The sequence below is a fragment of the Xenopus laevis genome, chromosome 8L (assembly GCF_017654675.1).
Source record: "Xenopus laevis strain J_2021 chromosome 8L, Xenopus_laevis_v10.1, whole genome shotgun sequence".
Taxonomy (NCBI): Eukaryota; Metazoa; Chordata; class Amphibia; order Anura; family Pipidae; genus Xenopus; species Xenopus laevis.
In genome coordinates, this window is record NC_054385.1 from 32,902,939 (window position 1) to 32,928,715 (window position 25,777).

The window sequence follows — 25,777 nt, forward strand, 5'->3', positions numbered from 1 at the left end:
CACGCGCTCAAAACATGTTGTGTGGCAATAAACACAGAATTTGAGTTCACTTCCGCTGTAGTGCCTTTTTCTTGTAAACGTTATTATTTTTTTGGATAATATTCTGCCATATTTATCTTCACATGTGTGATCATGTCATCTCATTTGTAGATATAATGAGACAGTGGACACTTTTCATAAAACATGAGTGGATGGTGCTATGGCTTCATTTATTTAAATCAGCATAGGGACTTAAGTGTATAGTCTTATCATGCATGTATAGTCAGAGTTGCGTAACTATAGTTGAAATAGACCCCGTGGTCACAGGCAGGGGGCCCAGGAATGTAGAGGGCCCAGTAAGTCCCTAATTAATGCGCAGCTTCAATATATCTTCGAAGTATAAGTCAACATAGCAATGTTTTGGGACCCTAAATTAAATTAGCTGGGGGGGCCAGTAACATCTTGCTACACCACTGCCTGTAGCTACTCACTTAAAATTTGCATTGGTGGTAAAGTGGGTTAGGTTTCAGTGCATGCCACGACACTCCGAATATTTTTTTTGCAGGGGGCCCAATGCCGGGTTGTTATGTCACTGATGCCTAAAATAGTGTTACACAAGTAATATAAAATACTGAGTACAAGGATCCTGTGTACAATCCTAGAGATTTTATCTCATCGTTAGTGGTGAACGCTGGGTTTGTATGACTTTCTTAAAGGGCACCTATCATAGGAAATATATTTCCTCACCAGAGGTGCGGGTAAATAATTATATGGGAAACAATACTATTTTGCCAAAAAAATGGTTGTAGTGAGCTGTAGAAGCCCACAAGTCTGGTGGAGCAAACAATGATGGGTGCCTTGTAACTTTAAGGTAGAGAACTGTATCATAGGATAGTATACCTGCTGGTCCTATTTAAATAGCTAGTTGGAATGAGGTGTTGAAAACTGAATTTAGGCAGGTCTGTTATCCGGAAACCTTATCTAGACTACATTTTAACAAAATAATTCAAAATTTTAAAACCTATTCCCTTTTTTCTCTGTAATATTAAAAATGTACCTTGTACTTGTTCCAAACTATAAACAATGGGTATAAAACAATGGGCAATTGTGCACATGGTTAGTAACCTATGGCAGCCAACCACATTGTTACATCAGCAGCTTGCTGAAAAAAGCAAATCATTCATTGGTTGCTGTGAGTTAGCAGGTGAAAATGTGCTACTTATCAGACCAAATCATTCCTACCAGGATAGGGAGGGGTTTTCTTTAAACTTGGGTGAATGATGCTTAAGGAGAGCAAGTTGTGCATTCCATTGATTTGTTGCGGCTGTTCTTCATCTGTGGCACTGAGACACTTTATATGCGATAATGCATGTAATGCTCCTGACAGTTGAAATGTCAAGTCTGTCAACGCATGTGTCCTTTTCTTTAGAGGGGGTAGAAGCAAGTAAATGAAATGTCACTATGGCTGGATATCTGCACTAACTATTTCACTTTTATATTGCAGTTTATAAATATGTACAGGGTCATGGATTAAGGGCAGTGTGGCATAGTTTTAAGTGCTTTAAGCACTACATGTTCAAGGTTTTGAACATGTTTCTAAAATCAAAAAGCCTGCCTCATTATCTAGTCACACAAGATATCCATTAGGAAAGATTTTGGTCCTGAAACAAACTGGCAGCCAGTACCAGCTGCCAGCATCACTAATTTACTTTTAAAGGAGCACACTGGAAGTAAGTGATTCTTAAATGAAGAACTTAACCCTTAATTAAAAAAACCCTACCCCCTACCCTGCATAGAACCCCCCTCCCTGCTCTCTCCCAGCCTAGTTGTTACCCCTGGTAAATGCCACTAACTCTTTACTTACCCCTAAGTGCAGACTCAGGTCATCAGAGTTTATGGGCACAATCTTCCTGCTCTTCGGTAATCTTCAGGCCTTCTTCCGGCGCTTCGATCAATTTCAGCGCATGTGCATTTGTCAGAAACCTGAAGCCTGCTCCAACAGCCCATGCGCCAATATGGCACTTACTTCCCGAAGAAGACCAAAGACAAGAAGATGGTGCCCGTGAACTCCGATGCCCTGAATCTGCACTGAGGGGTAAGTAACGAGTTAGGGGCATTTACCAGGGGCAACAGCTAGGCTGGGGGGAGCAGGGAGGGGGTCTATGTAGGGTAGGGTTTTAAATTAAAGGTTTACTTCTCCTTTAAGTGAGCACTAAGGAGACCCCTTATTGCACCCTGTAGTATTCTAGCACCTGTGTTACCTTTGATGCATTTTCCTTAACACTGGCACACAAGGAGTTATTAGCCAGAAAGGTTTTAATGTCCTATTAACATGGGCAAATCACATTGTTATGTTCATGTTCTCATGTGCTTTGAACTTTTGGGGTCATGAAAGTAGCCGCTAAAATAAATTCTACAAAGTGCTAAGGGGATGAAAATTTTCTATTTGTAGGGAGATCGTTATTGTAATATTATTACAGCTAATTCCTGATTCTCTTTCCTGATGCTCCTCAAAGGTTTCCGTGGTGATTCCCGAGGGAGCTTCTCTCGCTCTGGTCTGGTTAATATCTTCATTAAGTCTGATTGCTCTTGATTGCTCTCATCATCACGCCACAAAGTCATTTCAAAGAAGGAAGTTAAGAGCCTCTGGGGAGCACGTACAGGAATTAACGAGCAGCCTAACAATGTAAGATGTGTGAAAATCATGGGAACCAAATGGGGCCTTCTTGGAACAAGGCTCCTCAGCATCAGAGAAAGCGGTTTGTAGCAGCCACGGATGATGAGATACAATGGGACCTGCTCTATTAAATGTCAGGTTATACATTTGAATGCATGTCTCCTCAGTGGAATTTTCCATCAGCTGTACTGTTTCTGGAGCAAAACATTGCTGTGATGCTTTTCCAATGAAAGAGTGTGCCTACATATCTGGAGCAGTACAGGCTATTATCCTAATATATTATATATAATATTTTGGCATTGAGAACACTCAGCACCTGCTCTTAGATACATTTGTAACAATTTAAGATAAACAAAGATACAATTGTAACTATTTAAGATAAGCAAGTCTCTTGGGAGAACGGAGACATAGAGCTTAAAGGGAAATTCACCTTTATTAGCAAAACTGTAATAACACATAAAACATGGCCCTAAAATGTGTTCAAGTGGGGACTCCCACACTTATGTGGCAGTTTCTTCAGAGTCCTGAGACTTTCAGTGACTTTCCATGCCTTGAAAAGAGCATGTTTTGCTTTTCAGAGCCCTGGCAAGGACCCCTTTTCCATAAATAGGACAAACTTTTCTGCCACTGGGGTTTCCTACTGACTTTTCACACAAAGTAATATCTCGGATCTTGCAGCACTTTATTTTCACTCTGCTGCTTCTCTCTCCCAGCACTTCCTGTGCAGCTAGGGTGGCCACCTGGCCGGTATTTTACCTGGCCAGTAAAAATGATGGTTGGTCCCAATGTTATTAATAGGAAAAAAAGATAAATATATAGGAAGGCCGGTATTTTTTTCCAGAAAAGAAGACAACCCCATGTGCAGCACTTCCTTCCTGTCAGCTCACAGGGGTGGGGATTCCTCCCCCTCTTTGCACAGATCAAAGATATAGATATACATTGGTCCTCTACATTGTTTTTGTTTTGTTTTTTGTGCCTATTGGGACCATACAATCCCTGGTGCCCATGTTGTTATACTCCTGTATGTATTTTGTAATCAATTACCTTTTACTATTAAAGAATAGCTAAACCCTAAAAGAAATATAGCTAGAAATGCTGAATATTATATACTGAATTTCCTGTACCAGTATAAAAATATGCATCTCTATAACAGTAATGAACTAGGCCTTCACTAATCTTGGTCTTTGTTAGTAGTGTCCATGACACTGCACATGCTCAGTGTTGTCTGGGCTGTTGAGAAGTTAAGCTTAGCAGTCATCACAAATAATCAAGGAGAAAATAAGGTTTACCAGTCATATAAGCTGATGCTACAGGGTTAAAAATTACATTTTGATGCATAACTGGCTTCTGAGCTGCTGTGTTATGAGAATCTAAATTGATTACTAATTAATTGTTCTATATATACAGTATATTGTGAGTTGACCCTTTAGCTTCATTAATTGAGAGCAGCCCAGAGCATGCACTGTGAATCAATAGAAAATAAGATGGAAAGATAGGGACATATTTGGAGGCACAAATGCTAAGAGGCTGTGGTTGCCTTGGGCTGGTAGAGACGCAAGAGCCAGTGCTGGGCCAGCCCAGCTAGGCACCTTAGGCAGCCTGGCGGGTTGTAGTGCCCCAGTGGTGAGGACACATAACGTGCACGTGCATGCGCAAACAGAAGAAGAGGATGGAAAGCACATCGCGCATGTGTGAGAAACATAGCACACGCCAGCTGGAGCTTTGCGCCCTAGGCACATACCTACTCTGCCTACCCCTAGTTCTGGCCCTGCCAAGAGCACAATAGAGCTCATTTGTTAAGCCAAGTGCAGTCTGCAAAGTGCAAGAGAGAGCTGAAATTGGTGCCTCCTGATGCACTAAGGAATGAACACTAAGGGGTGCAACATTTTCTCCTTGGAGTCATGAATGATCCTAATGTAGAGAATTCAACCCTGCTTCTTTGTTAAGCTTTAATCCTCCCAAAGTACTGTGAGAGAGTCAAGGATGTATGTGGGCTCCATACGGGGGTGGGCCGTGCCGACAGGGCACCCGTGGCACTCGATCGGATACCCCCTGTGTGCAAGCATGCATGCACGCACCATAAGAAGTGTGCGCACGCACCATAAGAAGGCAGAGTAATGAAGCGGAAGGGCAGGGGAGTTAGTGATGGAGGCAGGGGAAGTGACTGAGGGAGGGAAGGGGGGGTTAAGAGTAGCAGGGGAGTGAGCCACTTGGATTAGGGGTAGGCAGAAAACTTTTGATTAAGTACCTGCCCAGTGCACATCTTTGCGCCCTAGGCAGGTGCCTCTTCTGCCTACCCCTAGTTCCAGCCCTGGATCCATAAAGACTGATCCATTGGGAGTGGCACATATAGGCAGCTACCGTGAGCCCCATGCTGATTGCAGAATCTCATTCTTCATGGCCCCTTCATCAATATAGGGAACCAGTACTGCATCACTTGCACAGGATCCCTCAACCTCATAGAACTTTATAACAAATGAAAGTCATAGTTGTACACGAGACACAAGTCAATAATACAGATCTGTATATCCCTTGCTTGCTTTTTGTGTCCTTCCCAATTCCAACAACCCTTAAGCTTCCTTTCTCTCCCCGGCAGCATCTCCCTAAGGACACCTCGCCAGTCCTGTGATTGATGTAAGTGTGAAGTATGTTACATAAAATTAATGTCCTCGCTGGTGACACTTGGTGGGAGTTACATGTGATTGAATGCAGATGCTGCTGTGTACACAGTCAATAGGTTAATTATCTGTAAAGGAAATAATTATGCATCAATTAAAGAGTAATTCCTCTATAATGGGATCATGCCTTGGGTATGAAAAAAAAAAAACATTGCCGCCTGATAAATGATCTTCCTATGTACGGTCTGCTGCTTGGGTGACATTAATAATATCAGGTAAATTCCCCAGTTTACCTTAATTTATATGTTGGACATCTCAAATCTGCACAAGCACTCCAATAGCAAAAAGTCAGTTGTGGGAAATGCAACCCTAGAATATATTTATTCTTCACTGGGAGATCTGCCTGTTCACTGGCCAATGACTTTGCAGACTTATTAAGTCAAAAAAGTCCCAAAAAAAGCCCCAAAACATTGGATCTGGGGTCTCAAACACAGTTATGACCCTCCTATTCCTAACTGTTTCTAAAAACTCTGTTATAGCTCACTAATACTCTGCTAGAATGCCAATATCACATGATATCATTTTTGAATACAGTGGACACATAATGAATATCCAGAGGCTGCTCCTGGGACAGTGACAGCAAAGCTCATGATGCACAGTTTGGTATTTCAGCAGCTGTCTGGATGCTCGGGTTCAGTTTACCCTAGCAACTAGGCAGTGGTTTGAACAAGAGACTGAAATCTGAATAGGAGGGACTTAACATGATGTCAAGTAATAAAAAGTAACCATAAGAATAAAATTGTAGCCTTAAAGACCAATATTTTAATGGATGTGTCAGCTAGTGCCCAACATTTGAAAGCTAGGGTCTGAATATTGTTTTTTGGTAGACTTAAGTTATGGAGAATAAAATTACCTAACAAACCCCAGGTTCTGTATAACAGGTATCATGAATTTCATACTTTGCAAAGCCTTAGAACTAGCCATACAAGCCCATACTTTGTTCTGCTAGGCACTGAATATACAATTTTGAGTATAAATGTGTGAGCATGAATAGATGAATTGTAAGCCATATGAAATAACTGATATCCGTAAATACAACTCTTACATTTAAACAGAGATATAGGTAATTTAATGTTCTTGTGCATATAACGAACATCAAATGCGTTGGGCAAAATTTCAATAATTCTCTTCTGATTTCAGTTTGATATTTTTCAAAGACAAAATCTCAAAATCAGAAAATACTCCAAATTCACTAAACTCACAGCCACGTAGCAATGAGAAAGATGTTGAGAAAATCAGACAAGAAGAAAAGATGAGAAAGAAAGCTGAGGTTAAACCTAGAATGAACAGATGCTATGCTGTACCTTTTATTTTAACTATTTCCATGATAACGCTTGTGAACAATGTGGACAGAATTTTTTTCAAGGTAAGATTGCTTTTTAAAGCTGCATTTTTTGCAACTGTAATAAACATGTGGTTTGATAAAGTTTAAGGTTAATGAAAGCGGCCAAGCTGTACATTATTACATTATCATTTGTAATTTTTCTTTAAATTCCATGAAGTGGGTGCAGTTATTAGCTAAGCTGGGCATGGACTCTGGAGGGCTGAGTAGGGTTTGGATGTCTCAGTCCAATGGAACACCCTGATTGCTTTTATGTTTTACTGTAGATAATATAACATTTTAGTAGTATAGTATATGTATTATACATCCCAAGTTTAGACGATAATATAGCATCTTCAGTCATTTTATTATCTTGTGTCTCATGATTTATTTTTTCTGTTTTAGCTGTACTTCCTACAATTAGAAAGGTTTTGGAAATGACAAACTACTGGTCAAAAATACTAGAGACATGTAATGCACCATTTTTATATTTTCCTTAAATTCCATTTTGTCACCATCTTTTGTCATTTGGTAATCACAATTTCACTGTATTTGTCTCTCCTTTTTTTTGGGCACATGCAATTGATTCTATACATTTCTTTCTTTCGAGGGACCATGTATTGCTATATATATAAATATATATATATATATAAATATATATATATATACACTGTTTCTCTCTCTATAGAGAGAGAGAGAGAGAGAGAGAGAGAGTGAGAGAGAGAGAGAGAGAGAGAGAGAGAGAAAAACAGTGTATTTGTAGAGAAAGAAAACATCAGCACCAGGGGTCTTTTTGCATCAAATAAGCAGTATATTGTGTTGCATGTAAAACAGACGTTTCGTTACCTATTGGGACCTTTTTCAAAGATTGTGTATATATACTTGTTTTTAAGATTTGTATGTCTCACTCTTCTTTTCCTCTCTTTGCAGTGTTCATCTGCAGTTGCATACTCCTTGCCCCAGTATTTAGTTATTACTTGAGTAAGGGTACCAGGCAAATATTAATCAGAGCTGCCGGCTTAGCAATCACATTCACTGTTGCTTGCGTATTAATTCCGGACAAGGTAATTATTTATTTAAATAAGTTTATCACTTTAGGTGTAATCCTAGAATAAACAGAGTTATACAATTAGTGGGGAAATGTAATAAAAGTCGCAAAGAGCAGAACAATTTGCACAAATAATAATAAAAAATTTGCATTTCGCAATATAATGCTCTTCCTTAAACTGTTATTGCATTTTAATTGTGCATTGCCCACTATTAAGAAGTGCTTGAATGTGCAATCGTTTGGCGCAAACATAAAAACTTTTCCAGTAAGATGCTGGAACAAATATAAACAGAAAAAAGTGTCAAAACTAGGGATTTCAAATAAACCTTTTTCTACTGTTAAAAGTGATCGTTAGTTTCCGGGTTCGCAAAAGCTATTTTAAACTCGCACAAAGGAAAATGTGTTCGCACAAAGGCATAACTTTTCGCATTGCGAATATTTTTCCATTACCAACTTTTAATACATTCCCCCATTTGTGTCATTTACCTTACAATATTTTATCCCTTGTAGCAGCGTTTTTTATGAAGCAATTAAGAAAAATTACATTGGAAATGCTCCGGCAATGATCAGTGATCTGATTTGCACCCAGCAAATGAAAATCCTAGCAATATTTCGCTTCACTTATGCTTTACTAGGTAAGGTATACTTCCTCTTATGCCTGATTTGGGGTGTACATATAACATGCGTAACCTTCAATTCCCAAGGTGTTTACATTCATTTTATTCCTTTTTACAGCATTTTGGGGATCAATACTAGCCAGTAATACATAGAAAACTTTGCATGAAGCATAACTGGTAAGTACCATGTATCTTTGCATGAGAAAGTGATATAATATAGCATTTTAAGATAGATAATGTTTTGCTTAGATAGATGTAATTTAATATAATTAAAATGTAATTTAAATACCTGACCATTATCTATATCGCAATGCTGATTCCCTTAGTGCTTAATTTTGTGGGTCTTCTGATGCTGCCCATATTGATGCGCTTACCTGGACATGGTGATGAGAAGTACTGTATAAGAGTAACAAGAAAACCACCTTTAATTTTGAAGTGAAGCCATTGGCTACATGGTGAGCCTCTCTCATTGGCTTTATGTTACAGTCGCACTTCAGTACAAAACACACTTATGGGGTTCAAGCCTGGGGTCATAGAAGTGATGGAAGGGGCCCGGTGGAAGCTGCACCTAGCAGTGATAAGAAGCGAGACCCTCACTCTATAATTGTTTGCAGTCTTCAGTGGCTATCGGTTACATGAAGTATTTGTTAAACATTGGTTGTTTATTCATTAATTTGTTATTAAACAAGCTGCTGCCTTTTTCATGTAGTTCAATGTTATTTTGAGTGTGGGGGGTACCTTGGTGTTATTGGGAGGGGGCCTGTCAAATTGACATTGCTGCTGTCATGACAAACTTCGTTTCTGAGTTACTATATGCCCTTGCATGCCTCAAAACAAAATATAAGAAAATAATATCTGCAGTCTGCTTTGTTTAGCAGTTGTCTTTCTGTTGCATTTATGTAGTTGTGTAAGTTCTCTCCAAATATTAACATTTTCAGCAAACTTCAACATATTGAACTATTGTATATGTCTGGCGATAGATGAGAAGCAGGATAATTATGGCAGGTGAATAGATGACAGGTAATAAAAAAAGAGGCACCTCTTTTGCACCCCCTTAGCTCTCCAAAGAATCATTTCCAAACTTAATTACAAATGCAAAAAGAAGTCTTCTGTTGAAGTCTTGGTTCAGGTGTGTATGGCCTAAAATAGATTTGTAAGTTCGGACAGGGTCAATATTTTAACAGAGTTGTCCACAGTATTTTGTTTGTTTGGAAAAGATATATATATACTGTGTGTATATATATATATATATATATATATATATATATATATATATATATATATATATATATATATATATATATATATATATATATATATATGTAATGGGCCCGAAGGCGCAGCAGTAATAGTAGTGGACCAAAGAGGAGACAAAAACCAGGTTCGAGGTACAAAAGGGTTTATCCAGAAGAATAGTCAGGGTACAGGCAAAAGATCAATTCAGGCGGCAGACAATGGAGATAAGAAAAACAGGCAAAGGTCGATACACGGATAATCAGAATTAGAAGTCACACCCAGGAACACTAGTCAAAGGAACCTATAATTGGGCAATGAAGAAAGGGGCAATGGGGTTTAAATAGTCCAAGTCTTGGCTGACGCCAGCGTCCTCACGCTGACGTCCTGACGCCGGCGCCCGATTCTGACGCCGGCGTCCGTTCCGTCGCCGACGACCAATCCCAGATCGAGAAGGCGCTGATGTCACAGGACAGCGCCCAGCAGGAGCCATGCGGTGGAGCAGAAGGTTGCCATCTTGGACGCCATCTTGGGTGAGTGTTGAAGTTTCCATTACAATATATATATATATATATATATATATATATATATATATATATATATATATATATATATATATATATATATATATATACAGTGGTGTGAAAAACTATTTGCCCCCTTCCTGATTTCTTATTCTTTTGCATGTTTGTCACACAAAATGTTTCTGATCATCAAAGACATTTAACTATTAGTCAAAGATAACACAAGTAAACACAAAATGCAGTTTTTAAATGAGGGTTTTTATTATTTATGGAGAAAAGAAATCCAAACCTGTGTGAAAAAGTAATTGCCCCCTGAACCTAATAACTGGTTGGGCCACCCTTAGCAGCAATAACTGCAATCAAGCGTTTGCGATAACTTGCAACAAGTCTTTTACAGCGCTCTGGAGGAATTTTGGCCCACTCATCTTTGCAGAATTGTTGTAATTCAGCTTTATTTGAGGGTTTTCTAGCATGAACCGCCTTTTTAAGGTCATGCCACAACATCTCAATAGGATTCAGGTCAGTACTTTGACTAGGCCACTCCAAAGTCTTCATTTTGTTTTTCTTCAGCCATTCAGAGGTGGATTTGCTGGTGTGTTTTGGGTCATTGTCCTGCTGCAGCACCCAAGATCGCTTCAGCTTAAGTTGAAGAACAGATGGCCGGACATTCTCCTTCAGGATTTTTTGGTAGACAGTAGAATTCATGGTTCCATCTATCACAGCAAGTCTTCCAGGTCCTGAAGCAGCAAAACAACCCCAGACCATCACACTACCACCACCATATTTTACTGTTGGTATGATCTTTTTCTGAAATGCTGTGTTACTTTTACGCCAGATGTAACGGGACGCGCACCTTCCAAAAAGTTCAACTTTTGTCTCGTCGATCCACAAGGTATTTTCCCAAAAGTCTTGGCAATCATTGAGATGTTTTTTAGCAAAATTGAGACGAGCCTTAATGTTCTTTTTGCTTAAAAGTGGTTTGTGCCTTGGAAATCTGCCATGCAGGCCGTTTTTGCCCAGTCTCTTTCTTATGGTGGAGTCGTGAACACTGACCTTAATTGAGGCAAGTGAGGCCTGCAGTTCTTTAGATGTTGTCCTGGGGTCTTTTGTGGCCTCTCGGATGAGTTGTCTCTGCGCTCTTGGGGTAATTTTGGTCGGCCGGCCACTCCTGGGAAGGTTCACCACTGTTCCATGTTTTTGCCATTTGTGGATAATGGCTCTCACTGTGGTTCGCTGGAGTCCCAAAGCTTTAGAAATGGCTTTATAACCTTTGAAATTGAACTCAGGTGTGATAAACCACAGTTAAGTTATTTTTTAACAAGGGGGGCAATCACTTTTTCATACAGGCCCATGTAGATTTGGAGTTTTTTTTCTCCCTTAATAACGTAAACCTTCATTTAAAAACTGCATTTTGTGTTCAATTATGTTATCTTTGACTAATAGTTAACTGTTTTTGATGAGCAGAAACATTTAAGTGTGACAAACATGCAAAAGAATAAGAAATCAGGAAGGGGGCAAATAGTTTTTCACACCACTGTAAATATATATATATATATATATATATATATATTTGTATGTATATAATATTATACTGTATATATAATCACAAGTGCTTGATACGGGTATTGAACAAGGGCCTTCATGAATAACAGAACTGAAGCCTAAGTATAGAACCTTTCTTCCCAAATATTGTGTTTTATACTCAATCTTAAAAACAGCACCTCTTAGTTTACACGATTATGTAAGATGTGAGCAACTTTCTGGGCTTTGCTATTAAATTTATTTCCTACAAATAAATTACTTACAGGTATGGGACCTGTTATCCAGAATGCTCGGTTTTACAGATAACGGATATTTCCGTAATTTGGATCTTCATACCGTGTCTACTAGAAAATCATGTAAACCATAAATAAACCCAGTAGGTTGGTTTTGCTTCCAATAAGGATTAATTGTATCTTAGTTTGGATCAAGTACAAGGTACTGATTTATTATTACACAGAAAAAGGAAATCATTTTTAAAAATTTTGATTATTTGGATAAATTGTGTGGGAGTCTGTGGGAGATGAATTTCTGTTCGGAGCTGGGAGACAACTTTCCGTTTGGAGCTTTATGGATAACGGGTTTCTGGGTAATGGATCCCATACATGTATACAGAATTAGTCTAGAAAATCACGTTGCTTTTGGGTGAAGACTTTGCCCCTCCACTGGAAAATGTTCTGCAAACTCTCCCAGATTGCTGTTTGTAGCTTCTCAGAAGAAAGGGTAGGTTTCTGCATAGAGAGAATTTTTTGCCTGCTAATATTAGGTGCAAAGATCCTGATCAATAAAAGCCATATTGTCCCATATAATGCATTATAATAATATAAAATATATAAACGACACACAGAACATGCCGGAAAAGCTTTTGAAAAATATATGAATATATTTGTGAAAGAGAGTAGAGTTCAAAGGGTATCCAAAGAATATAAAAGCAATATTCAAACTCTGTCCAAGGATAAAATAATGAAATATATCTCTACAAGGTGACATTCAGCTAATGGAAATATAATAATGGTGATGTATGAATAAGATGAAAGTAAATGAAATTCTGGATTAAGATGAGGCGAGAACTGATTATAACAAATAGGTGTGGGATCCACAAGCGCCACCAGCAGACACAAACAGAAGGGCAGCCTCCTTGCACAACAGTCCTATCTGTATAACAAGGAGTGCTCTCCCATAATGTGAAACTGGTATAAATGTAGTCAGTGGTTGCTCATCACTGATAATTTACATTAATTTAGTTAAACCTAATTTGTAAATAATAATTATTTATGTAGTGCTGAAATATTCTATAGTTCTTACAGAGATTATATATCGTTCACACCTACCCCGGTGGGGATTCCTGTATGGTTCTCCCTCCTCAGGTTATACCTCTGCCCTTCTCCACCCCACAACCTAATGAATGAGTGAGCGAAGGGGGTAAGGAGGAGGGAGGGAGTGTGCACATTTAAGTCTCCTAAGTTACTCCATTAAATCTTAATACTGTAAAACACAAAAGAATGTACACAATTTATGTATGCACCAATTGTGAACAGTTTGCTCTCTAGCCTAAGATGTGTCAAGTCACACCAACAAAAACCAGTAATAAAGTCAAGGGTAGTGCCAAACTTACACTATATTGCTTGTTGAAGCGTCAGGTGCACAGCTGTGTTCCTCTCTACAAACATGTATTTCCACAGTATAGCAATAAATCCAGCAGCACGCTGATAAGTGAATCCAGTATTTATTCGCGCCACTAGCCAAGCGACGTTTCGGGCTATTCCAGCGCTTTATCAAGCCACTTGCATAAGCTATCAAGTGGCTTGATATAGGGCTGGAATGGCCTGGAAAGTCGCTTGGCTAGTGCTGCTGGATTTATTGCTAAACTGTGAAGTCACACCATAGTAGTTTTCCTCCAAATGTAAACCTCGTGTCCATATTCAGATTTCTTTTTGTGAAAAGGAATTGAAAATGGTAGAATGGCAGGAACAGGAATATTACTATTACTAATTATGCATCAACATTTTCCATTTTTCTGCTTTCATTTGTCCAGGCCTCACATGCTATTTACAGTCACACCCCAGACCTCACCAATTTGGACCATCTTTGTGATTAGGGTTAGAGTTTGAAGCTATTATATTTGCTAAATGTGTAACGAGAACAACTGTAATGTATATTATAGAAACGAATGCTAAAGTCTTTTGAAATCCCGATTCTATAACATCTAATGTCAGGAGCCATAAATAGGCATAAGAGGTCCACTATCTGGTTTTCCGAAACCCAATATCTAGAATGCTCCAAATTACAGGACGTCCATTGCCCATAGACTCCATTTTAATCAAATAATGTGAATTTTTAGAATCGCTCTAGGAAATTTAGGGGATTATTTTTTAAAATCTGAAAACTAAAAATATTTTTTTTTATATTACATTTTTAGTGGAAAAAAGAAAACTCAAATTTTTCGAGAATTAGTATACCCCGAGGCTGAAAAAAGTCAGAATTTGACAATTTGCCATTTCAGACCTGCAGAGGATGTATATCAGTCAATGGGGAGATCCCTATTCTATTTGGAAGTTTCTGTGGTTTGTGCTGGAATTAGCCCGAAAATCCAACTATTTTCTGATTTTCTGGCAAAAATCCCAAAAATTCTGGCTTTTCGGGGGAAAAAAGCTCTGAAAAAATAGAGCAAATTGGGAAAAAAATTCAACAAAATCTTACAATTCAGGATTTTGCTCGATTTTAGCTTTCCCCAGATCCAATAAAATAGAGCTTTTTTAAATAATTATTAAGGTCAAATCTAGTTTATTTGGACTTTTTTAAATGAAATAATTAGAAAAATGTGGATTTTGATAAATAACCCCCTTAGTGTAGTGATATGGATTGGATCAACTTTCATTTCTGCATTTATTCTGCATTTTTCCCTATATGATGAGGATTTACTTTCAACAAGGGCACAAGACCAATTCATTGGCAGTAGAAACTCTCTTGATGGACTCCTTTTTACAGGGTGGGGAAAAGTCCTCCTAAATGTGCTCCCAATCTTCTTGCAGACAGTATATATATGACAGGTCACTCCAAATCCAGTAATAACGAAAAAAAATCACCATAAAAATAAATGATTTTGAAAACATGATATGGGCGCACGGAAACTGGCGTAATCGAAAACACGTCTCTAGTAGGAAAACAAAGCCTTCTACATAAAGAAAACATTCCGAGCCATTTCATTCATTGTAATTGTTTAATATAGGATTCTTTTCTCTCTCTCAGTAGACCCTGGGATCCGCGCCAGAACGAGTGTTTATATGGATTTTATTCTGAAAGCTGATGCCGTGTATTTAGAGCTTGAGGGTATTCACTCTCCTCGCCTCTCTCACATCTAACAACAAATTGTTTTCTTCTTCTTTCATCTTTCTGGTGAAATTAATGTGGGGATGTGTGTAGCTACAGATTTTGTTATTTATCTGTGAATGTAGGAGGGCCCCTAAAATAAAGTCAGAACAAAGTAGAAATCAGGGGGCAAGAAACCTGGCACTAATACAAAGTCTGGAGAAACATGTACCTCACATTCTATTGTGACGCTTACAAACACATAGCTGTCATCGCCACCCCTTATTAATGACAAAAGGGGCTGCCAAAGCTCTCCCTTTTAACACACACAGACAAGAAGGCATGCTCTACACCCTTTCCTTCTATACACTGAATATGGCACGTACTGTACTTTCCTCCAATGTCCCATCATACTGACCAATTATGGATTTAAGGAAGCACTATGATTTGTGTACATTTTTCTTGCTATGTAAAAAATGGACATTTTTGTGTGGTCAAGCCAAGCAAGAAGTTAATGATATTTCATTCCCATTTAATATAGTTTAAGAAAAAAAGAAACCCCACCAAATAGAAGTTTCTATACCTATACCAAGTCAAATTGAACCATAAATTGCAAAATCAGACTGATTAATGATAATAATAATTCATTAATAAGAGTGCTGGTTATTAAGTTAAATAAAGTGCTAGTGCAAATAAATAAAGTGAAAATTAATCAGTACCGAAGGCTGATAACAAAATTAATTATTTCTGAGTCCAATGGGTGTATTACCCCACCAATAGATTCCAGTAGTACCCCTTAATAAATAAATTCATTCATTAATTCATATAGAGTGTGATTAAACCAGATAAATATAGTAAATTAGTATTGCAATAAATTACACCAATAAAGTGCGGTGCAATAAATAGGTTAAAAAATGAGACTTGGTAATTAATTAAATGGTTAAAAAGGAGTTGGTAAAAGGATGGCCAAAATTCAAAATGGGTTCAAAGGTTATTCGGTCATATTCCAAGATTAGAGTTGTGAGAAATTGGAAAATATAGTAGGTGGAGTTGTCCGAAAAACTAACTGCCTATTTTGTTTCTAGAGCCTGGGACACCACAAAGTCAAGGCAGGACAGGGTAACCGGAGCTGTGGCCTTGTAATTTAAATTGCCCTAACAATTAGAAGAGGCTAAATAGCCCTAAAAAACCACAAACTCACGGCCCCTTAGAATGGAAGGAAGATAGAAGAGGTGGTATAGTAAAGTATTTAGACCAAAATTCCTGCCCCCATAAGGATATCCAGTATATTCCCCTAATGGAATTGTTGTTCAGAATCAAATTCGTTAGGATAAGGAGATCAATTTTCAAAAGAACGCCGACGCGCGTTTCGCTTAGAAGCTTTGTCAAGGCGAAAAATCCCATTTCATTCCCATTTATCACCAGGAGGGCACAATGGAGCCTGCAGAAATGTGATAGGTACTAGGGGTACAATAATAGGCTCAACACACCCTATGGATGCTGGGAGGTGGGGAGCCATAGGGGTATGCTGGGTCCAGTAAATAATGTGCAAATTCATATGTTTATTAAACAGATTATGGGGTGGATACTTTAAAAATATTTTTATGGGTACATGAAGCTTTACTTGCTATGTACAGGTATGGGATCCATTATCTGGAAATCTAAGCACATGCTGCCAAGGGTTTTATGTATGGCATAGGCATAGGCATAATTCCTTGCCTAGCAATATTAATGAGTCCTAATATCTACAAATTAGGACAAGCCTATTGTTTACACACCTCTGTGCTTAATGCCATAATTCCATCTGCTAACATAAGAAAGTGCCCATAGTACTAAATTATGGGATGTCCTCACTTGAATTTCTCTAGATATAAACCCATTCATGTATAGCTACTAGGGATGCACTGAATCCACTATTTTGGATTTGGCTGAACCCCTGAATCCTTCGTAAAAGATTCGGCCGAATACTGAACCAAATCCGAACCTTAATTTGCATATGCAAATCAGTGATGGGGAGGGAAAAAGAGAGCCGCTCGCACAACGTGCTGCTAAAACTTTTTTTACTTTTTTGTTTTGTGATGAAAAGTCACATGATTTTAAGGATTTAGATTTGGTTTGGCCAGGCACAAGGATTAGGCCAAATCCAAATCCTGCTGAAAAGTGCATCCCTTATAGTTATAATAGCACTGCAATGTCTTGCCATATTACTTGATGCTCAGATGGTTAGTAAATGTATTTAGTGCCCATGTTTATGCTTTGTCATTCATTGCCTTTGGTTATATCCCAATTTGGTTTGGGAGCTTTTGTGTGAGAGGTGTAGTGCAATGACTTCTATTACAGTATAAACTGTGATACTGAAGCGGTTTTTTTGTAACAACTGAGGCAGTTGTTTTGTGAGTTTTCTTGGGCAAGGGGTGTTAACTTGCAAACTGGTCCTCATACATTGACATTGGGGCTAATTTACGTAGTGTGGTAACAGAAGATAAAACAGAAGATAAATTGGAAACTACTGCTGGTCAGACTACTGTCCCTAACTGTGGAGTTTGCTCCCTGGGAGGTCTATGAGCATTGCTAGGTCAGGCTTAACTTTAATGCCATTTAGAAGGATAATTTAGTAGAATGGCCATTTGCTCTCCTAGAGAAACCTTAAAGCCCATCTTGAAAGGGTGAATTTAGGAATGAATGACTGATGCACAGATATTTTCCTACAGTGTATTTGTATCATTATATGAGTTTAAGAGGAACCTGACCAAAATTTGTAGCTTCAAGAGTAGCCCTGGCCAAAGGTTGAACCAACAAGGTTTATTGGCTTGAACTAAAAAAAATTATCAGCCACTGGTTTACAATATTAAGTAGTGATTGCTGATTTGAGAGAGTAGTCGGGAAAAATGAAAGAAAATGCGACTGGCTGCTGTTTTAGTAGACAAAGGCCAAGAGCTTTGCAAAGACTGTTATTTTATGCATTATTGTATAATGCATCATAACATGGTCAAAACATTCTCAAAACATGCTCCACTTCTAGTAACTCATAACAACATCAGGTGTTTGCAACAGCAGACCACACCGATTTGGTTTCTATAGCTCACTAGACCAGAAGCACATTTTTACCTATTAACTTACGGTAGCATTATCATTTTGTATGAGCAATTTACCTTCAGTTCAGAAATCAGCTGTTCAGCTTGCTTCAACATGCTTCAGATCTCTCACATTACTCTACAACAGGGGCCCTTAATGTAAGAATTGTGGCCTATGCTGTTGAAGGTGGGTCTATGCGATCTTCAAAAATACAATTATTTTTCTACTACTGTAAATAGTAATAAAAAAATAGTTTGAAACCAAAGTTTTGGTTTTAAAATACATAAACATTTAGTTTTTGGTCTTCAAAATACAGGAGAATGTTGTTCAAGTGTTTATTTTTCCCCAATACCTATTTATTCGAACTTCTTGTAATACCCATGCATCTTAGCCTTCCTGTTCTCCTTCTACTGTACGGGGATCGTAACATATTTTTTGAGATGCGATAGTGTTTATTCAAACATTTATTGGTATTTAGAGATGAGAGACATAGGCTCTAATGTATAGTAAAAAAAAAATGTTGGGCAGTTTGAAAAATGTTGCACGGTTTGAAAAAAGACTCATGAGAAAATGCAGAATGACTTAAATGTGTTTGGCAAATTTTCTGCCGTTTTTGTGAATGGGAAACAGGTCAGCACTGTTCAACAGATGGGTGTATACATCAGACATACAGATTACATAAAGTTATTGATTGATATAGGGGTAATGATAATAACAGCAATCCTCAACCCCTGGCTAATGTAAAGCATTTTTCAGGAAAACACACCATATATGCAATATCAATAAATATCATGTTGTTTCAGTATAGGAAATAGAGTATATGTAAAATTCAGTTCTTTCTTGATGGAAGCTACATTAATAAAAGGTATCCACGCCTCTCCTCCCCGTAGATTTTATTTTTCACTCGAAAAAACAGGCATGAGGAACTTCCGTACAGGCTATGGATATGAATTCGCATTTCTCATAATTAAAATCCACTTTAAGTATCTGGCTTTGAACAAGTAAGGATAATTAGCCAGCTCTAGATTCATCATATCTTACAAGGTTCATGGGCACAAATAAATGGTGTTTGGGGTTTCTGGACCAGAAAATACATTTCAGTGGAATTGTTCTGTCTTCAATTACACAGATTTAATTCCACGTTACGAGGCTATATTGATGCTGGAAATAAACCAGTGAGGCCAAGTTCAGTGACTAAAAATGCTTCTTAATGAGCCACAGAATTATTCAGTCTCCCAACGAGACCGTAACAAGCACAACTACAGTCCAATTAGCTGCTCCGAAAACTGGAATGGACTCCTAAATTTGCTATTCTATGTGACATCAACCAACAATAAGCACTGTCCATATTAATGAGAGAGCTCTGAATGCACCATTTTGTCTTACACCACATAAGACCGAAGGAGATTTAATCCAATAAATGAGTGAGTCAGTCAGTCTCTACAACGGTAACAATATATCATGCAAATGCTAGCATTAACCATACATTAAAATTCATATCACACATATACAGTCTCGCTATCTACTGTATATATGTCTGTATCCATTTATATTTGTATATAGCTATTTATTTATTTAGCTAAACAGTATGTGTTGTAGTAGCAGCAGGGGGAATATCCGCCTGTGTGATAGCAGGAATAGGGAAAAAAAGTATAATAGCTGCAGACATAATAGCATCTGGGAAGGGACTGTGGGATAGCAGGTATAGTAGGAAAAGATGGCGCCTATAGTAACAGTGGGGATAATAGTCTCTTGGAAGGGATTGTGGCTGTGGGATAGCAGGTATAGTAGGGAGAGATAGTGCCTATAGTAACAGTGGGGATAATAGTCTCTTGGAAGAGATTGTGGCTGTGGGATAGCAGGTATAGTAGGGAGAGATAGTGCCTATAGTAACAGTGGGATAATATTCTCTGGGAAAGGACTGTTGCTGTGGGATAGCAGTTATAGTAGGGAGAGATGGTGCCTATAGTAGCAGTGGGGATAATAGTCTCTGGGAAGGGAGAGTGACTGTGGGATAGCAGGTATAGTAGGGAGAGATGGTGCCTATAGTAACAGTGGGGATAATGGTCTCTTGGAAGGGATTGTGGCTGTGGGATAGCAGGTATAGTAGGAAAAGATGGCGCCTATAGTAACAGTGGGATAATAGTCTCTTGGAAGGGATTGTGGCTGTGGGATAGCAGGTATAGTAGGGAGAGATAGTGCCTATAGTAACAGTGGGATAATATTCTCTGGGAAAAGACTGTTGCTGTGGGATAGCAGTTATAGTAGGGAGAGATGGTGCCTATAGTAGCAGTGGGATAATAGTCTCTGGGAAGGGGCTGTAGCTGTGGGATAGAAGGTATAGTAGAGAGAGTAAGATGGTGCCTATAGTAGCAGTGGGATAATCGTCTCTGGGACGGGGATGTGGCTGTGGGATAGCAGGTAAAGATGGTGCCTATAGTAGCAGTGGTTTGCAGCAAACCTGTCTGGAACATGTGGTGCATAGGATCTTGGCAACCAGTGCCATCCAGAATCATGTACAATGAAAGTCAGCTTACAGTGTGTAGCTCAGTCAATCATTTGAGAGGTTGGGATGGCAGTAATTGGGGAGATAAAAGGGAAGTTGTGCTCACTGCTAATCTTGAAACAAATAGGTGGCGGTGAAATGAGGCTGCGGCCACAAAATTCATACAGTAAAATACAAGATCCTCTACGCTCAACCCATTATCAATATATTAAGGACGCTGACAGTAATTGGGCCTCTGCCTCCATTTGTCAAGTGGCGTCCACGTCTGTGGCCATTCGTATCCTCCTGTATTGACCCCGCAAGCAATTTTTTAATTATTGATGCTCTTTTGTTATACAGTTGGGGCAATAAATAGAAGTGTCAATTTTGTGTGGCATATGTTAGAAGAATAGCCAAAATTTGTTGGCTCTATATAAATAAATGATGATAATGAATAAATCATGGGGCAGTTAACAATGATTCATGGGTAGAAAGCAGTCAGTTGTATCATTATATTATATATATATTTATATGTTTTTGCCAACACATTATAGCTATTTGGGAAGTTTACTGACTACAGTTAAAGCTGCCTATAAATAACATTCCTACAATAAAAGGGTGCAGTGCAGTACTATACTGTGTGCATAAAGACTGAATTTTGATGCTAGGAGTGATTAAATTAAGCATTCAATTAAGCATTATAATGCAAATTTTATTCCCTACCCCCTAAATTTGCATGGCATAATGTAATATTCCTCATTAGACAGGTATTTCATTTCAAATTTGAATTGCATATAAGGTATTTTTAAGACCTCCGTGAAGACTGACATATTGCCCTATCCTAGGGTGGTTTGGTGGTAACTTTATCACTAGATTTTAGTAAACCATGTGAAACCGGTTACATAGCGTGTATATGATAATTGCCAATAAGGGTTGTACAGGTTCATTTGTACATGGTGTAGCTCTGCTCTGTGGATGAAACAGTTGCTGCTACAAGGGGCCGCCATGCTGTAGGGGCCCTGCTAACTAGAGCACCTTCCTGTTCCCAATACAAAACAGAGCAAGGTTTGCAGGTGACTGAGCCCAGCTTGGCAGCACGGTGCTCTAAAGCAGCGTGAAATGAATCACTATAACAAATATATTTTGCAGCCCCAGGCGACAGAATCCCATACATTTCATTTGCGCAGATAGGGTCAGCGAAGCCGGCGTGTTTCCCCGGGGGAATGTGCCAGCTTTTATCGTTCTTTGTGAGGTGTGAAGGCATGTCAAGGATCCTAATCATGCAAATACGGCAGGGAAGGGGATGAGAAATAAAAAAAGATCCAGCTATTATTATCTGCAGAACAGACGGTTTCAGTGTTGATGCTAATGAATCCGTAGGTGTATTAGGCGGCGGTGTCTCTGCATATTCTCCTTGTGAGGACATTGAAAGTCGCCTAATGTCTTCCAATGTACAGTATTTAAAACTGGGAAGTCAAACTTCAATTCCCAAAATCCCTCAGCTGTTTGAAGCTGAGAGTTGGTGGCGTAACTTGAAACTTGCATGCCCCAGTGCAATATTTGTACTGGGTCCTCATTCCTTGGCACTTTATTATCTCATCCCCACATGCACCACTTCCCTTCAGAAGAGCACACTAGGGCTAGTCTATTGGCGTTCCTGATGCAGTGCCATGGGTTTACCAGGATGCTACCAACAGGTGCAGACTGTGGTACAGTCAAAGCTCTTGCAATCCATATTGTTAAACCATTACAGACAACAGCTAAAAGTCTCAAGCACTTAAGATGTTTAGCATTTGAGACCACCATAAATATATACCCAAGAAGGGACCTATAGTTCTGGTGTTTTGGCACATGCTTTATGCAGTATCGCACCTGCACCCAGGGGCATAACAATAAGGGATCATGCCCTGTGACTTTTATTAGGGAGGGGTGTAGGCAGGAATACAGAGAGGCTTTAGGAGGTGTGGAAAATGAGAATGCAAATATATGGAAGACCTGGTCACTTAATGGAGGTCACTAAAAGGAAGTCACTAAACCCTAAAAAGAATTTGACTAAAAATGCCATATTTTATATACTGAACTTATTGCACCAGCCTACAGTTTCAGCATCTCAAAATGATCCAGGACCTGTCAAAGGGGGTCACCATCTTGGAAAGTGTCTGTGACATTGTGTGCTCTGAACAGCTGTTATGAAACTATGCTTAGGGGTGGTCGCAAATTATCAAGTAGAAAATGAGGTTTGCCTGTAATATAAGCTGATGCCAAAAGGCTGATAATTAAATTTTGATGCTAGTTGCACTGCTTTCTTTGCTGCCATGTAGTAATTATTTATCTGTATCAATTACTAATTAGCCTTATAGTGTGACACATATTCTATATATACAGTATATTGTGAGTCGGTCCCTAAGCTCAGTAAGTGACGGCAGCACAGAACATGTGCAGTGAATCAGCAGAAAAGAAGATGGGGAGCTACTGGGACATTTTCAGACGCACAGTTCTTTACTGCTAAAGGGTTGTTGTTGCCTTGGGCTAGTATTAGGGTCGCCACCTTTTCTGGAAAAAAATGCTGGCCTTCCTATATATTTATATTTTTTCCCTATTAATAACATTGGTATCAACCATAACTTTTACCGGCCAGGCCGGTAATATGCCGGCCAGGTGGCAACCCTAGCTAGTACAGAAGCCCAAAACATAATGTACAACATTTCTACAAAAAAGTTTATATCAAAACTTTTTTGTATGTTGATTGCCTATGGAACTGGGGCGAGTCCCTTTGGCTTAATGCACATAGAGTACAACATTTCTAGCCTACTTCTTTAGTTATGCTTTAGTTTTCCTTTAACCGGAATTCTGCTTCATAATCAGTGCTTAGTGTACATGACATGGGTTGCACAGATTCTGTTTCAATCTTGTCTCTTAAATGCTAGTTTTTTCCCTCTCTTAAGCTGGCCATAGACTCAAAGATCCGATCGTTCAAATCCTCTAACGATCGGACTTCCCCATCTCCCTACCTGCCGCTAACCTTCAGTTTAAATAAAGTAGTAAAAGAACAGATCAGCCGATGTTCTGCCCCTGACAGCAATCGTACAAAAGTTTATGTCCGACAAAGCTAGTGACAGTCTCACACTGAAAATCGTCCAATCGGCAATACACGCAGAGATATTATCGGCAGCCGACAGAAATCTTTTAACCTGCCCGATCGTCCAAACGACCGATCTCCGTGGGACGTAAAATGTCGGGACTCTTCACACACGGTCCGAAAATCATACGAATGGAGGATTCGCACAATCGGATCTTTGCATCTATGGCCAGCCTAACTTACCAGAATGGCCACTTCCTGCTGAGGATATATCTTCTTCAAACCAACTTTATTATCTACCGACACTCATATCATATTATTATTCATTCTTAAATGTGCACAATTGTATTCTATTATTATTTATGTATCTGTAAATGCTTTTGAGCAAATTACCACCTATATTTGTAAACAAGCCCTAGTTGTCTTTAGTGGGGTACAATGAATGGATTCTCCTGGTCCCCCATTTTTGATTAGAACTACTCTGTAGGGGCTTTATTCAGAGGAAAGTAAAAACATTGACCCCCACAGATATTTATTTTCTTCTGCGTAGGACCTGCAACTGTGGATAGAGTAAACAGCAAGACAAGATATAACCATTGCAGTTACCAGTAGCAATGAAAAATTTCATTGGCACCCATGGATCCCAAAGACTAAGTACCTTGTGATTCAGGAGGAAGAAGGTCCCTTCTCTCCAGTGTTTACAATCTAAGTATGCAATTTAAGATCTATGTTGATATATAAGCCCATACTTAGATATTTCTTGTCATAGACTATAGGCATGTTCTTATGCCCACTTCCTGCTCTGCAGAACAGAAAGTTATCATTGGCCTCTCAATTGACTTTGTTGCAGTGTTTCCATGTAAATGAAGAGCTTAATTTACTAACGTAACCTTACTTAACCAGCAATGTAAATAAACATGAGCCAATGGTAAAAAATAACATGTCATTATGTCCATTCCAGTTGCACAGTCATATTTAATTCCAACATTGCTACGTCAAATGCTAGATAACAAGAACTGGCCACAAGCCATGTGACTGAATTTTCGCTCTTTGGCTTGAGGCCCACAAGTACAGAGAGGGTTAAGATGATTGCAAATGGATTGTCATACCCCTTACCAGAGTAAGAGTGCAGATGTTCTTGGCTTTGCAAACCCCATTCTGCCTCTTCCAATACGGCATCAAAGTTACATGCACTGACACAGCTTTGTGCTTAGCATGCCTTTCTCATAAAGAGCCCGTGTTCCATTACACATGTGTGATTTCTTGGCTCTTGCCTCTTCTATCCTTGATGATCGATTATTCCTCGTATGTCACTTTTTGGAAGGCAGCTCCCTCCTACTTTCCCCTTTCTTCTTTGCACCACTCCCTTCCGTGAAATCCCCAGAGCTCTTGTTATGTACAATCAATGTGAAAACTGAGTCTCTTTCTCTTCTACAGAACCAGCAGATCTATTATAGAATACTTACCCTGGAAGTCATATGCGGTGAGAAGTATCACGTGATGGGGAAAACAGTGGTGTAACTAGAAAGTTATGAGCCCCACAATGTTTTCTCTATGCTGTTATATTACGTGGACAGCGCACATAGCAAATTGTGGTGCATTGATCCCAACTAAGATATAATTAATCCTTATTGGATTCATTTTCATAACATAGATCTCCATCACTAGGGAAAGCCCTAGAGTCAGGTTACTAAACTGCAAACACTTCTGCCATTGCAGTATTTTTAAACTAAAATTTATGAGCAAGATTTATCCAAAATTGACACCAGTTTCTATTGGATTTGGTGGTGCCACCCAGACAGTGGCATTACATGAAACAAAATCACAAACTGTTTTTGTACTCATAGTGTAATGATTTAATTTCACATTTTGCTGTGTTTTACAAGGAAGCCCATATATTGTACTGTAAAGTGTAAGGAGTAGGTTAGAAGTATAAACGGTGTTTGATTCTGGATATATCCAGATCATTGTATATGGGAGGTGTTGTCATCCCTATGCAATAAATCTACTTTGTTTTATGAATAATTGAATTTTTGAATAATTGAATTTTGAATACAGCATAACAAGTGAAAACTTCATCAAACATTCACAAGTAATCTGGTCATATTAAGATGGTTAATGGTATCATGGTAACATTAATAAATGTTTCTGCCCAAGTTCCACATAATAATTGACATTTCTAATTAGGACACTTCCCTCTTTCCTTTCAGAAT

The 25,777-nt window shown here is 38.7% G+C and overlaps 2 long non-coding RNA genes across 2 annotated transcripts in view; both read left to right on the plus strand.

Annotated features, from left to right (window-relative positions):
* Positions 1-2,500: 2,500 nt before the first annotated feature.
* LOC108699519 lies at positions 2,501-6,694 on the plus strand. Its single transcript, XR_001932792.2, has 3 exons — positions 2,501-2,665; positions 5,253-5,290; positions 6,475-6,694. It is a non-coding gene; the product is annotated as an uncharacterized LOC108699519 (long non-coding RNA).
* Positions 6,695-8,218: 1,524 nt separating this feature from the next.
* Positions 8,219-25,777, plus strand: part of LOC121397009 — a 396,274-nt gene continuing 378,715 nt past the window's right edge. The window contains exons 1-2 of the long non-coding RNA XR_005963331.1: positions 8,219-8,338; positions 8,439-8,497. This is a non-coding gene — a long non-coding RNA (uncharacterized LOC121397009). The remainder of the gene's footprint in view (positions 8,339-8,438; positions 8,498-25,777) is intronic.